Genomic DNA, 14,947 nt, shown 5'->3' with positions numbered 1-14,947 from the left:
CTTAGGCCATTTTAGCGGTCCGCGTTTATATATGCGACTCAGTGCTTTAGCTACCTCTGTTGATTCTTTCGAGGTTAATGGCTCAGCCTCTTTGTATCGACTAGCCACATCTACTACTGTTAAAGCATATTTATACGTTTTGCGTTTTACCTTATCGTGGGGAAGAAACAAGAGGTCAGCCTGATGAACATCATTTGTTGTAAAAATATCAAATTTCCTCCTCGGTTTATAACGCGGTGCCGGTAAATATATCTGCCACATCGCTTGTTTCTTTAACCAATCCTTGGCCACATCTTTAGATACCTTAGCCGCGGTGGCTAATTTTTTTATTGCTCTTACACCTTTCCAATATCCTTGTGGGCTATATTAAATTTTATCCATTATCAATTAATATTGATGTTTCGTTTTATACAACTTATGACTATCATTGAATCGCATAATAATTTTGGCATTAAAAATGCTACCTGTAGTAACAGTATAGGTATATGAATCCGGCTCCAGTGGAAGTGGTCCAGAACCCCTATTACCTATACTACTGACCCTGACCAGTAATTGGAAATTACTTTCAGTTTTGTTTAGGTTGGATGGAGAATTAGAATGCATACATTGTAATATCTGGGAAAGATGAGAACGCTAGATGATTCACAACCCTTAGTCATATAGCACTCAACACAACAAATAAACATATTGTTGTTTATCCTTCATGGTATTATATGTGACACATAATGTCTATATTTCCGATGGTTTGTTCCATTCAGCAAATAGGTTCATATAATGCCATCTTAAAAGATCAATAACCACATGGCATTTATTCTTCCACGAAATGAAATGTTAAAAGAAATTGTGTAACACAAAAAAACAACACACAGTTTTCTATTTCATTATCATTTGCACCATTTAAAAACACAAACAAGCTATCACGTAACACTCCCGTCATGGATCACTGCAGTGTTTGTGTTCCTGTCACTGGGCGTTTATGGATAGTAACAGAAGTAGTATAGGTAATGGGGGTTCTGGCTCACTTCCACTGGAGCTGGATTCATATACCTATACTGCTACTACAGATGGAATTTTTTATGCCAAAATGATTATGCAATTTAACGATAGTCATGAGATTCAGCTCTAGCTCACCAATACCTGGGTCCAATCATTGCTTTAGATGAGTCTAAATAGTAATAAAAATATTACAAGATAGACACAATTTTTTTATGGATAACAACTTCTTTAATACTGTTGTTATCCATAAAAAAATTGTGTCTATCTTGTCATCCGTCAACTTCTAAGTAATGCCTATCAAACAATTTAATAAAAATATTCTTCATTATTTTTATCAATAAAGCGATATTCAACATTTTTATTAAGTTCTTCGTTCATTTCACTAGGAGACCAGACTATATAACTACACTCTTCTTGTAAATTGATAAGAAACAATTGATTACCGTATTTGGTTGGTTTGACATCACTGATATAATAAAAACCGTGTGGTAATTCTCTCCATTTAATAGTTTTTTCCATTATTATATATTTATGTAAGCATTTGACTAAATGTAATCACACGATAGTAAGCAATTTATTTTTAATCTCCAACCAGTTCTTTGGTTTTGGCACGGAATAATTGACGCGCTTGTTGCCTCCCCTGTTCTATGAACTTTTTTTTATCGTCTTCGCTAATACCACTGGTCTTACGAGATTTTGATCGAATCTCCTGCTTCATTACGTTGTATTTGGTGAGTTCTGACAACACTAAACGAAACTCCTCCTCGGATATCTTACAATCAGCCATTGCTGTCGAAATATGATCCTCAATGCTGTTCAACTTTGCTTCGGCGAGTATCCGAATACTATCGTGTTTTTATGCTCTCTTTTGCAACCTACGAGAAATGAATTTTATCGCTATTCCTGCCAGTCCCGAGACTCCGGCGGTTATTTCCATGCCGAGCACGATAGGCGCGGCGATTATAGTTGATAGTAAACCGACACCGCTACACCGAGTCCCATGCCAGCCACTACAAGAGCGGTGTCAACTCCGTCCAGAGCATTCACGGCTCTGCGATACTTTTTATACAATCCAAGTCTCAACTCCCTATCCTTTTCTATTCGATGTTTTATGTCGCTTATTTTACATCTAATACAGAAATTTTAAGGTCTGAAATAATACCCCGCTTTAATTTTTTATATTGTAATAACGAGAAAGATTCCGTTCTACCGCTATTGTATTTTTCATCTTTCACTGGAACACTTCTGAGTAGAGTTGAAGGACTTTCGAGTTGAATATTATCTGTCGTGCTTATTTGATCAAGATGGATGAACAACTCTTTATAGGGAACTAAATCGGGCAATGTATCTCCATGCAGATTTATTAAACGGGATAATATTATCATATCTATATTCCATCCAAGTCCAACCCTGCAATTGCTACGATCAATCCCCACAAGTTTTGACTAAGCCAAGTGGTGGTCTTAGCTAATAAATTCAATAGCCAGGAAACAACACTCCCTATTATACCGGGAAGTGCGGCGGCGGCTTTCTCAGCTAGCTTTCCCAGTGCTGAACCTAATGCTTTTAAGTGCTTTTTTATCCACTCTTTTATACCGTTTTAATCGTTAGGGGGTGATCCACCACCACCTGTGCCACCTGTTAACGAGAGAGTCAAAGTCGATATAATAAATCCCAACGTGGTTAAAATACTGGCAATTGTTATTCCCTGTTCTCTGAACAATGTTTTAATTTTATCGGCCAGTGTAGTATCATCGTTGAGGACTTGATCGATAGTTTCTCGAATACGACTGATTTGCGAACGAAGTGCCTTTCTATTACTGGAAGCTGCTTCGAGGCGGGCCAATCTTTCCTCTTCTAGGTTACGCAATCTTTCAGCAACACGGCGTCTAGTGAATTCATCGCCCGCCTGTTCGAGTTTTGTTTTCTCTTGAGCTATATGTTTGTCGATTTCGGATAGCTTGGCTATATTATTTATCAGTTCTCCCCGCATAGTTCGCATTGCCTTGTCAAGACCTCGTAATTCCCTAATACTGAACTCTGAATATGGTGGTACCTGTAACGTGGAATTATCGTAATAGGTATCTAAGATTTCTCCGAGTCCGTCCGAGGCCACCATCGAGGCTGCTTCCAAATCATCTGTATTAACGAGTTCTTTCCTCATAGTCTGAAGAGCCTTAGTAGTCTTCGCGGAAAGTCGTGAGTAGTCTACAAAACCTAATTCATCACGAACAAAGCCGACGCCTTTTTTAGCGGCTATCGTAGACAAGGCTAGGGGCTTACGAGTACGAGAATGCATAAGATCAATATCCGGAGCGCCACGCAGTCACAATATTCCTTTACTATCTATCGTAAACTTTGAATAGTCATGACCTATTGGAGTAACATAATTTTTATCATCTTTTAATGCATCGTAATAATCATTGACGGTTGATTGTAAAATTTCATCGTTAAGATTTGTGCCACCAAAGTTGGTTTCATCAGTATCTTCGATTGGGTTATCAAAGTCACCAAAGGTACTTAGATCAAAGTCATTATGTTCAAAATTAGTCATTTTTATATTAAACATAGGGTACATGTTTTCAATATAACAATGTCTTCGCAATACGGACGCAAGTTAAACCCACAACATAGACTTCGAGATCCATTAGGGGTCAAGGCAATTCGTCAGTCTGTTACTATAACTAATAACCCTAGTACCATCGATCAGAATCAAACGCTTCTGGTTCGCTTTCCTAATCTCGGCGCACACGATGTGTTAGTTCCGGGAACTGTCCGACTAGCATTTACATTTAGTTTGACTTCTACCGACGTTAACAGGGAGCCCGTTCAGAACTTAGGTCGTGCTATCGTTAAGAAAATCGCTATCAAAATTAGCGGTAATGAGGTTTTGAGTATCGACGATAGCGATGTATACTATTGTTACATGGATCTCTGGAGAATGGATAAAGAGCGGGAAAACTTACAGTACCAAGGAATTTGTAAAAAGAACACATTGAGACTGCGCGTAGATGCTTCTAGTGGTGATGGTACTGTCATAAAATATCAGGCCGTTGCCGACGCATTAGGTAACCGATTCTATATTCCCCTAGACTTTGAATTACTAGATTCCCACATGCCTTTTTATCAAGCATCCCTAGGCGATAGGTTAGAATACGAACTCACTTTTAACGACTACGGTAGAGTAATCAGAGCTGCTGAAGATGCTAGCTATTCCATTGACAATATCTCGCTCGAGTACGATATGATAACGGATCCCGAATTAGCCAGACAAAGTCGTAACCATTATTCGGGAAGTTTAGCCATTTTGTACGATCGTGTGCTGAGACATCGAAAGATCACGAGGGACAAAAAAGATACGATGTGGAATATCAATCTAAAAGTCCCCACGAGGTTGTTGAAGGGTATTTTAATGTTGTTCGAGGACCCCTCCGATGCGTTTAAAATAAATACCGAGAAGTTCTACAATCCCAAGATTACAAAAGTAGAATTGACTATCGAGGGCGTTCCTAATCAACTATATAGCCAAGGAATGCTAGCGTATCACCAGTGGGATGAGATTAAAAAACTTCCTTCTATAAAACGCTCTCCGGAGGTTAACGCGGTCGTGAAAGATCTGTCTCTCGGGAGTGTATCGATGGGTGAATACCTCACCACGAAGTACGCGCTATGGCTCGACATGCGAACAACGGACAATGACCAATTACACGGGAGTGGGAGGAGAATAGAAAATGCTAGCGAGGGTGTCACCATACAGATAACGAAGCTTCAGGAATCGGCTGGTAAATTAAACATATATTTGTACGTGATTATGGATGCGCAACTTAATATACAAAATGGGAGATTCGTGCAAGCAATCTATTAATAATCTTTTACCTAAAGATCCGCACTGCGCTATCATATGCGGGCAAACGGGCTGCGGAAAAACAGCTTTTAATCTAGATATTTTAGAAATTCATTATCGGGAAGTTTTCGATCATATTATTATTCTGTGCCCGACTATAAGCGTTAATAAAACATACTTATCGAGAGATTGGGTAATGAATGACGACGGGGTACACAGAGTCGATCCGGGCGATCGTTTACAAGACTGTCTCCGAGTATGTCACGAAAAATACAAAGGAGAATCAACCCTTTTCGTAATAGACGATTGCAGCGCGAGTAAAGAACTAACCAAAAAGAAAGATATGCTTTCGTATTTAGCATTCTCCGGAAGGCATACTCAACATAGCGTTTGGGTACTTACTCAAAAATACAACTCTGTCCTGAAAGATCTGAGAGAGCAGACCAAATGGGTAGCCCTGTTTCATTGCAAAGACAGAGATTCATTCGAGCAATGTTTACGCGAAAATGACGTCATTTATACCAAGGGTGAACGAGATAAAGTCAGAAAAGTGTTAGCGGCAACGACGCACTGTAAACTCATATTAAAAACCGATCAACCAGCTGCTTATGCAATTGCTTAGCAAAATGTACCAAAATTATAGCAAAATGTAGCAAAAATGTAGCAAAATTATAGCAAAATTGTAGCAAATTGAACATTAGCGTTTAATATGACATAATGTGGTTCGAAATCCTCATTCTTTCGCAACAGTTCATTATTACGGGATGTATTGGATATGTCATATTATATTATGTTAGACTTAAATATCTCCTTAGGTATTACATTATGGAATGCGACGAACTCATCGAACAAATGCTCAAAGAATCTGATGTAGATAAATCTTTAGATAAATATAGAGAAAGACTTGACGCTTTGGTAGCCGGTGGAAAATATACCCAATATTTGGGAGAAAATTATACCATCGAAAAAATTGATAACATGACCGTCGAAGAAATTAAAAAACTGTACGCGCGTTACGAGTCTAGACTGGGAGCTACCATGACTAAAACGATAGGGTCTTCTATATTACAACTATACACAGTCGTAGCTAGTACGTTTCTCCCCATCCCGGCAGAACATCGCATGTATTTATGCGAATCTCTAGTGAAAGATCCATTCATCGAACACGCTATAAGCTCAGTGAGCTGTGAGTTTTATCATAGATTCGGAATGTTCTTAGCTCCACTCACCATAGCTTTAATAACGGCTAGGTATTGTCAATTTAAACATACGTGCCCACTTAATAATATAAAGAACGAAGTTCAAATAAATAATGCAGACTCAACAGGTGACACCACAACAGATTGCGCAACCACAACAGATTGCGGAAACGGAACAACAAGTGAATGAGGATGCACCAAATGTGAATGAGAAAACAAAAAAACAACCCAGAGTTACTAAGAATCCTTTGAAAATAGCCGCAGGAAGAAAGGGAGGGCTGGCGCGCAAAGCAAAATTAATAAATAATTCAAATCCGATTAAAACATGTGCACTAGTAGGAGTTGCTGGTATAGCGGCTGTATGGTTCTTTTATAAGACCGGAGAAGAGAAAACGTCACCCCCTATGCAACAACAAGTTCAATTAGAGGTTAGTCCTCATATAATGCTATAAGAAGCATGACTACTCCAGTTACAGACTACTAAAGCCACACCTCCCAAGCTAGATTTTAATGGATTTGATATAGGTATGATGGTTCTGGATATTGGATTAGCTATGGCAACAAAGGATATGCTCATCAAACAAGGACTTATCCTGGAAGACATAATGAAGTAATTAAACATTTGAATATTGATATTCATATAAACATTTGAATATTTTATATTATATGGCATCAATTGCGATGATGGTCGGTGGAGCTGTTGTTAATGCTCTAGCTTTTTCGGGGAGTAATTATTTATTTTCCAGTATGAGGGAATCAAACGCTAAAGAAGTTGAAGAGGAGCGTAAACGACATAACGAAGCTTTAGAACAACTCCAAGCAGCCCAGTTACAATATACACAGCAGAGAATGAAGAGATTAGACTTTATTCATGAAAAACTGCTTAAGGAAGGACATTCAGTTCAAACGTTTAAGGATGTTGAATCCGCCATGCACGAATACTACCTCGTTTATGGGAAAAAACTCGACCCAATACCGAATCCAACAATGAGTCAGTTTTATACACCGTCAGAGGCTCAGAAAGACCGAGAGGTCGCATTTGTTATTATGGGGTTATCTGCTCCATTGATTTTCAGCTATACACTAGTGTAGATGTGATTTACCTTATAGACAAATGATATGATATGTGTATAACCATGAATCTATGCAAATATACACTCATGGGGAAATCGATTCAATGTCAGAAGCCATCGGTGGGTATTTACTGTGGTACTCACGCTTATAACATCAGAAAGGGTTTTAAAAATTACGTTTGTTCTGTATGTGGGATTGGAGTCAAATGTAGTTACTGTTTATGTAAGAGTCACGGTGCTGATAAGGTCAGGAAGCAGATTATTTATGCTAGGAAGAGAGATTACATCAATGAGAGGAATAGGTTGGGGAGAATACGTATTTATATATGAAAAACAACCATTTAGATAAATGAATCATTTTGTATATACCACAATGGTTTTTGTCAGAGAGTTGAAGGCTATGGCAAAGCAACGTGGTCTACGTGGATATTCTCGTATGTGAAAAGCTGAATTGATTACCTTACTCGGTTTGGAATACAACAGACCACCCCAGACTGTTAGAGAACTCAAAGTTCGAGCGAGAAACAGTGGGCTGAGAGGTTATTCTCGAATGAGAAGAGCTGAATTGATCGCTTTACTAGATAATAATAATGATGTTGATAATAATCAACAAGAACAAGACGAGAATGATATTCAACAACAACAAGAATTAATATTTGTACCCACATCTGCCGGCGTTGGTAAATATCTAAGAGGTTGGAAGATGGATATTAATTCCAACATGGGTGTTAACGATATTAAGCCCATCATATCGAGTAAAATTAACGAGGAATTAGATGATTTACAAAGTATAAAATACCAGCTGACGATTAAAATGACATTGAGTAAAAGTAACGCAGACAATAGCGCCGAATATACCGAACCATATTTCCGTAGCAATCAAGAAGTTATAACCGAATCCGATACTATAGACGCATCATTAGATACATCAATTCAGAGGATACAGGAAACTTTAGAACGCTGGTTCGGGTTGGGGTGTGGATAAAATCGATAGTTTATATTTAGATATAGCGAATTATATGCCCTTCAAAGGTGGATCTTATATAGATTTACCCCCGTATTATAAGAAGAAAAAAGCCATAATTAACGTAAAAAATAAATCCGATGACGGTTTAAGAATGATGATAAGATCTGCATTGTTCCCCGTAGACAAAAATCCGGATAGACCTTCTAGCTATCCCCAAAACGATGGACTCAACTTCGATGGTATAGACGAACCTACACCAATATCACAAATTGATAAGGTGGAAAAGCAAAATAATTTAGCTATAAATGTTTTCGGACATTCTAAAGGAATTGTTGTACACAGGATAAGCTCCGCTCCGGAACATATTCCCAGAATCAATTCATTTCTGATCGAAAAAGATGGTAAATATCATTATACGTGGATAAAGAGTTTAAACAGGGTGCTATACGATCAAACAAAACATAAGGAAAAGAAATATTTCTGCGAAAGATGCCTGCATGGGTACAGCAGACAAGATCTATTAGAAGCGCATAAAGAAGACTGTAGAGGTGTTGGGCAGAATGCTATCAGGATCGATATGCCTAAAGAGGGAAAAAATATATTAAAATTTGAACATTATTGTAATCAAATGCCAGTACCGTACGTAATTTACGCCGACTTCGAAGTGCTTATCAAGCCAATAGAAAATACCAACCAAAGCAATAATGATAGTAGTTTTACGTACAAAACTCAAGAACATATTCCTTGTGGGTTTGGATATATAGTTGTAAGGTATGATGGGAAAACAAACACTCCCGTGATTTACAGAGGTCGCGATGCAGCGGGAAAGTTCCTAGAATATTAACAAAACGAAGAGAGAATAATCAGGGAAAAATTATCGTGTAAGAAACCCATGCGTATGACGAGGGATGATTGGAGGGCCCACAAGAAGTCAACAAGTTGTCACGTTTGTAATAAACCCCTGGATGGGGATTCCGTAAGAGATCATTGTCACATCACGGGTAATTATCGTGGAGCCGCGCATAACGAGTGTAACTTGAAACTAAAAATGAATTCTCAAACAATACCCATCCCCGTTGTGTTTCATAACCTGAGGGGATACGATTCACATCTCATTATGCAAGCTATCTCAAAGACCGACGGCGGTTTAACATGCATTCCTAACAATATGGAAAAATACATATCGTTCTCGTTGACTAAACCTATACATTATAGGGACAAGGATGGGAAATCTAGAATAAAGCAAAGTAATGGGCTTAGATTCCGTACAGTTTCTGTTATCTTCCCTGGACAATTTAGCTAATGCGAACAATCCCGATGACTTCGCGATAACAAATCAATATACCGATAAGATAACTCGTCATTTGTTGCTGAGAAAAGGTGTATATCCTTACGAATATATGGATGATTGGTCTAGATTCGAAGAAACTGAATTACCACCCCTCGAATCATTCTATAGTAAATTAACAGAATCTAGAATAACAGATGCCGATTATGAACACGCTCTGACGTTCTGGGATAAATTAGGTTGTACGAATTTAGGCGATTATCACGATCTGTACTTAAAAACCGATGTACTGTTACTCGCCGATATATTCGAGATATTTAGAAAGACGTGTTTAAAACAATACGGCTTGGACCCGGCATGGTACTATTCTAGTCCCGGACTATCGTGGGATGCATTGTTGAAGAAGACCGGCGTAGAACTAAAATTACTCACAGATTACGATATGCACTTGTTTATTGAGAAAGGATTAAGAGGGGGTATATCGATGGCAGCGAAAAGGTAGTCTTAGGCTAATAATAAATTAGTGGAAGGATACGATCCGAGCAAACCCGACAGGCACATATTATATCTAGACGCTAACAATTTGTACGGATGGGCTATGAGTCAACCTTTACCCACGGGTGGTTTTGAGTGGGTGAATGATATCAATAATAATGATGAGAATAAAGGGTACATACTAGAAGTTGACCTAGAATATCCGAGTTCCTTACATAAAGACCATAACAGTTATCCGCTAGCTCCCGAAAGATTAATGGTTAATAAAGACTGGATGTCAGAATATCAACGGTCCTTGATGGGTAATAGTAGGTCAGCTAATGTAGAAAAACTCGTACCAAATTTGATGGATAAGACAAAATATATAGTTCACTACAGAAATCTCCAGTTGTATCTATCGTTAGGTATGAAACTAAAGAAAATACACAGAGTTCTAAAGGTTGATCAAAGCCCTTGGATGGAGCCCTATATAAGGCTGAACACAGATTTAAGAAAGATAGCCACCAGCGATTTCGAAAAGAATCTGTATAAGCTCCTGAATAACTCGGTATTCGGTAAAACTATGGAGAATCTAAGGAAGCGTGTTGATGTTAAATTAGTCAGATCTAATGAGGAAGAAAGACTCAGGAAACTTATAGCCAGTCCGGCTTTTAACAGAAGCAAGATATTCGATAACGACTTAGCTGCGTTGCATATGCAGAAGAGTAATATAAAATTCAACAGACGTCGGTATGAGTATTCTCGACTTGTCAAAACACTTAATGTATGACTTTTATTACAACGAACTTAAGAAGCAATACGGCGACAGATTCTTTGTTGATGGAAATACAAACCGAGGATGTGTATAAAGATATGGCAGAAAAAATAGATATGTACGACACGAGCGATTACCCAAAAGATAATCCACTGCACAGCGTAGTAAATAAAAAGGTGTTAGGTAAGATGAAGGATGAATGTGCTGGGACCCCTATAGCGGAGTATGTAGGATTAAGACCTAAGATGTATTCTATAAAGAATTCGGATAATGGAGAGATAAGAAAAGCCAAGGGTGTTAAGAAGTATGTTGTAAAAAAGCATATCAAACATGAACAGTATAAAGAATCATTATTCAACGGTAGAACGTTCAAACACGAGATGAACTCTTTAAGAAGTTACGATCATAGGATATATGGATTAAGAATGAACAAGACATCATTATCCCCCTTAGATACAAAGAGATGGATTGATAATGATGGTGTAACTACCTATGCTTATGGTTATGGTGGTAATACCGTACCGTCGGGAACTATGAACAACTCTTCTCGTACAAATGCCCTACCCGGTCCATCTTGAAGATAATAAAGAATAGGCTCTCCTTCTTTCGTAACCAATCGACTAATGTTATACGTCTTAAGGGACCATATGGGATCGGTTGCGCGACGTAGGCCTCCTTCGAGTTCACCGGGCTGGTATAAATATCTTACCCTTACTCTATCCGGAAGTTTTCGTTTTTTGCCTCTCCTCGGTGCTGAAGATTCGGAAGTCACTGATTTCATTTTAATCGCATCGAATGGTTTCTTCCCTATTAATCTCGTCACTTCATTATTCAGCGTTGATACAACGGCTGATAATCGTGTCACCCATTCGGTTGATCTCAATCGCTCGGATTTTATTTCGATCCCATACTGATAGCCAAACAAACGTTCCGCTAATGTCCTGTTAAATCTTTCGACAATAGCTTGACTGCGGTGGGCCTCTCTTTCACCACGGACGATTTTGACATCGTGCTTTGTTAAGAGTTTAGTTACCGATCCCATAAACTCTCGACCGGGATCTACTTGAAATAGCTTAGGCCATTTTAGCGGTCCGCGTTTATATATGCGACTCAGTGCTTTAGCTACCTCTGTTGATTCTTTCGATGTTAATGGCTCAGCCTCTTTGTATCGACTAGCCACATCTACTACTGTTAAAGCATATTTATACGTTTTGCGTTTTACCTTATCATGGGGAAGAAACAAGAGGTCAGCCTGATGAACTTCATTCGTTGTAAAAATATCAAACTTCTTCCTCGGTATATAACGCGGTGCCGGTAAATATATTTGCCACAACGCTTGTTTCTTTAACCAATCCTTGGCCACATCTTTAGATACCTTAGCCGCGGTGGCTAATTTTTTTATTGCTCCTATACCTTTCCAATATCCTCGTGGGCTATAGTAAATTTTATTCATTATCAATTAATATTGATGTTTCGTTTAATACATCTCATGACTATCGTTGAATCGCATAATCATTTTGGCATAAAAAATTCCCCCTGTAGCAGCAGTATAGGTATATGAATCCAGCTCCAGTGGAAGTGAGCCAGAACCCCCATTACCTATAAAAAATTATATCATAGACTCCAGGTGGTGGTGAGCTAGAGCTGAATCTCATGACTATCGTTGAATCGCATAGTCATTTACACATAAAAAATGCTACCTGTAGTAGCAGTATAGGTATATGAATCCGGCTCCAGTGGAAGTGAGCCAGAACCTCCATTACCTATACTACTACAGAAACACAGCCTATGTTTGTCTATGACATTACAATTAGGGAAGTATGCGTTATATAAACTGATGCAGTGACATATAATGTAACTTCCAATAGTTTAAGGTGTAATCATCTTCAGGAGGTGGATTATTTACCTGTCAGTATAATTTTACAACCGACATGACAAAAGCATGAATCGTTCGGTCTCCACCACTTTCGTGTTTGCAGAAACCTTACTGTGTACTAAAACACCTCTGTGAGCGGAGCTGTTGTGACCACGTGTCACGTATTTTGTACGCACTGCTTCCCACCATCAACACGAAGTGCATCGATCACCAAGTAGTGAGTTTGCGGCACATATTGATGAGTCAGATACATCATATTGTATTGTACAGTCATATTAGTCATTTATTACATGTTGTTAAATTGATATCTGTACATGAACAAATGCATTCATAATTGAAGGTATATAATTTCCTATTTGAACTAATGGATGTTTCTTTTGTATCAACAGGTTTGGTCATTTTGAAACATGCTATACTTAATTACAAAGAAGGCTTTAGAGTTTCGTCTTTTATTTGATCCATGGTTTGTGTCATTCTAATTTAATCAAGGTAGGAAAGGTAGGGCTGTCACATTATCATGTGGCCTGATTCAATCAACGCTCGTAGGATCATGCTGGCTAGTTGCAGTCTTTTGATTCGGATGACAGCTAGGAGTTTCCTGACCTCGTAGAGTTTGCATGATTTGGTGAGCACTTTGATGTTGTTCCAATGGATGTGGGGGTCTGGGTGGACTTGGATGTGGTCAGAGATGGCGGACTTAGAGTCTTCCTTCTTCAGTGTGGTTTTCAGAATCCTTGGTGTTTCTCCAACCTAAAATTCACCACAATCACATATTTTGTGGTGAACTGAACCGGTGGGATGATCTGGTGTTGTTGCAAACTTCATACCAACTACACGGTCGAGTAGCTCCTTGAGGCCATCCTCATCAAAGACTCAAACAGAGGTCAAGGCTATTACATCCCTACAATGAGCTCATCACCAAACAAGCTGAATCCCCTTCCATTGTCCATCATATATATAACTTGTCCATACCAATCACTATTGTCCTCACTGTCGTGCCTTGCTAATCTCTTGTATATGTACATCATCAAGCTTCAAACTCCAACCTTATCTGTTGTATAAACATCAATTATCCACATGTATATAACCTTTCTACTTCACATTTGCTTGATAATGGTTTTAATATCTACACGAAAACGTCGCAGTCATCGCAATGAAGTAGTTGTACATCCATAGAACTATCTCCCTTGTTTCACTTACTCTCATCCTATCACTCACATGAAACTCACATATTCATTCACTCCTTCCTAACTACTCTCCACTACACTCTATCATAACATTAATACATTAACATCATGATATCATGATTTAAACAATATTTATTTCCAAGAAAAAGGAATCGGATTGGTGAACAGGTTCAACCTATTTTAAAAAAACCTATCCCTACAAAGAACAATCAACAATTAATAACAGTCAACTGTACATAAAGTAGTAAATTAAGATTGAGTGTGCCTACTGTTGCAAATATTATGATGTTTTGCAAGTCACACACAAATACACGCATCCATATATTGGTACATAAACAAACAGCATACCAGCATATCACACATACAAACAACTATTTGATCGATGTAATCTTTATGAAGCCATATGTAGATTTTAAATCTTTTTGATTTTGCAATGAACAAATGGACAGATAGTACAATAGTAAGGTTAGTATCAGTAGATGTTGTAGCATTTCCATATAATACTGAATCCAAGTCATATCCCTTTACATAGTAGCACATATTGTTCCGAAGATTGTAGTAGTTGCGACATGAAAAGAAGTATGGTGTAGGATCCTCATAATGATATCCACAGGAGCAGGTAGTAGAATCATGAATATGTCTATGATATTTGTATGCATTTAAATCACTGCATCCCAATCTGAGGCGGCAATGGATAATTTGACATAAACCGGTACCATAGTCTAAGTTAAAGCTAAATATTTTAGGATTTTCGGTCGTGGTGATACATTTAGTGAAGTCATTTACAATATATTTTGACTGAACATTATCCGGTAATTCAGTCCATATTCGCACTGTGTCGGTTAAATTTTTTTTGTGGTAGTTAACTGTTCAAGCATTTACAGTCTGTAGCTGTGGAAAAGTTATTAAATTGTAACCTGAGCCTGCTGAGACAAGATTACATAGATATTCAGGGGCCAAGACCCGCCAGAAGACCCGCCAGACGTCCCATTTTGACAGGAAACCACTGTCAAGCACGTCTACAGTGGTGCAGACAGGTCTACGCTGGTCGGCCATGCAGTGGGGACAAGTTCTATTCACTGATGAGTCTCGTTTTCACCTCAGCCACAGCGCTGGACGGATTCGAGTGTACCAACGTCGAGGTGAACGTTACGTCAATCATTGTGTCATGGAAGAAGATCGGTTCCGGGGCAGCAGGGTTATGGTATGGGATGGGATTACAGCAAGACAGAGGACCCGTTTGATAGTGGTAGAGGGAAATCTCAATG

This window comes from Haliotis cracherodii, unplaced genomic scaffold (assembly GCF_022045235.1).
Source record: "Haliotis cracherodii isolate W230 unplaced genomic scaffold, xgHalCrac1.p SCAF_7, whole genome shotgun sequence".
Classification (NCBI taxonomy): Eukaryota; Metazoa; Mollusca; class Gastropoda; order Lepetellida; family Haliotidae; genus Haliotis; species Haliotis cracherodii.
This window is presented reverse-complemented; position numbering follows the sequence as displayed.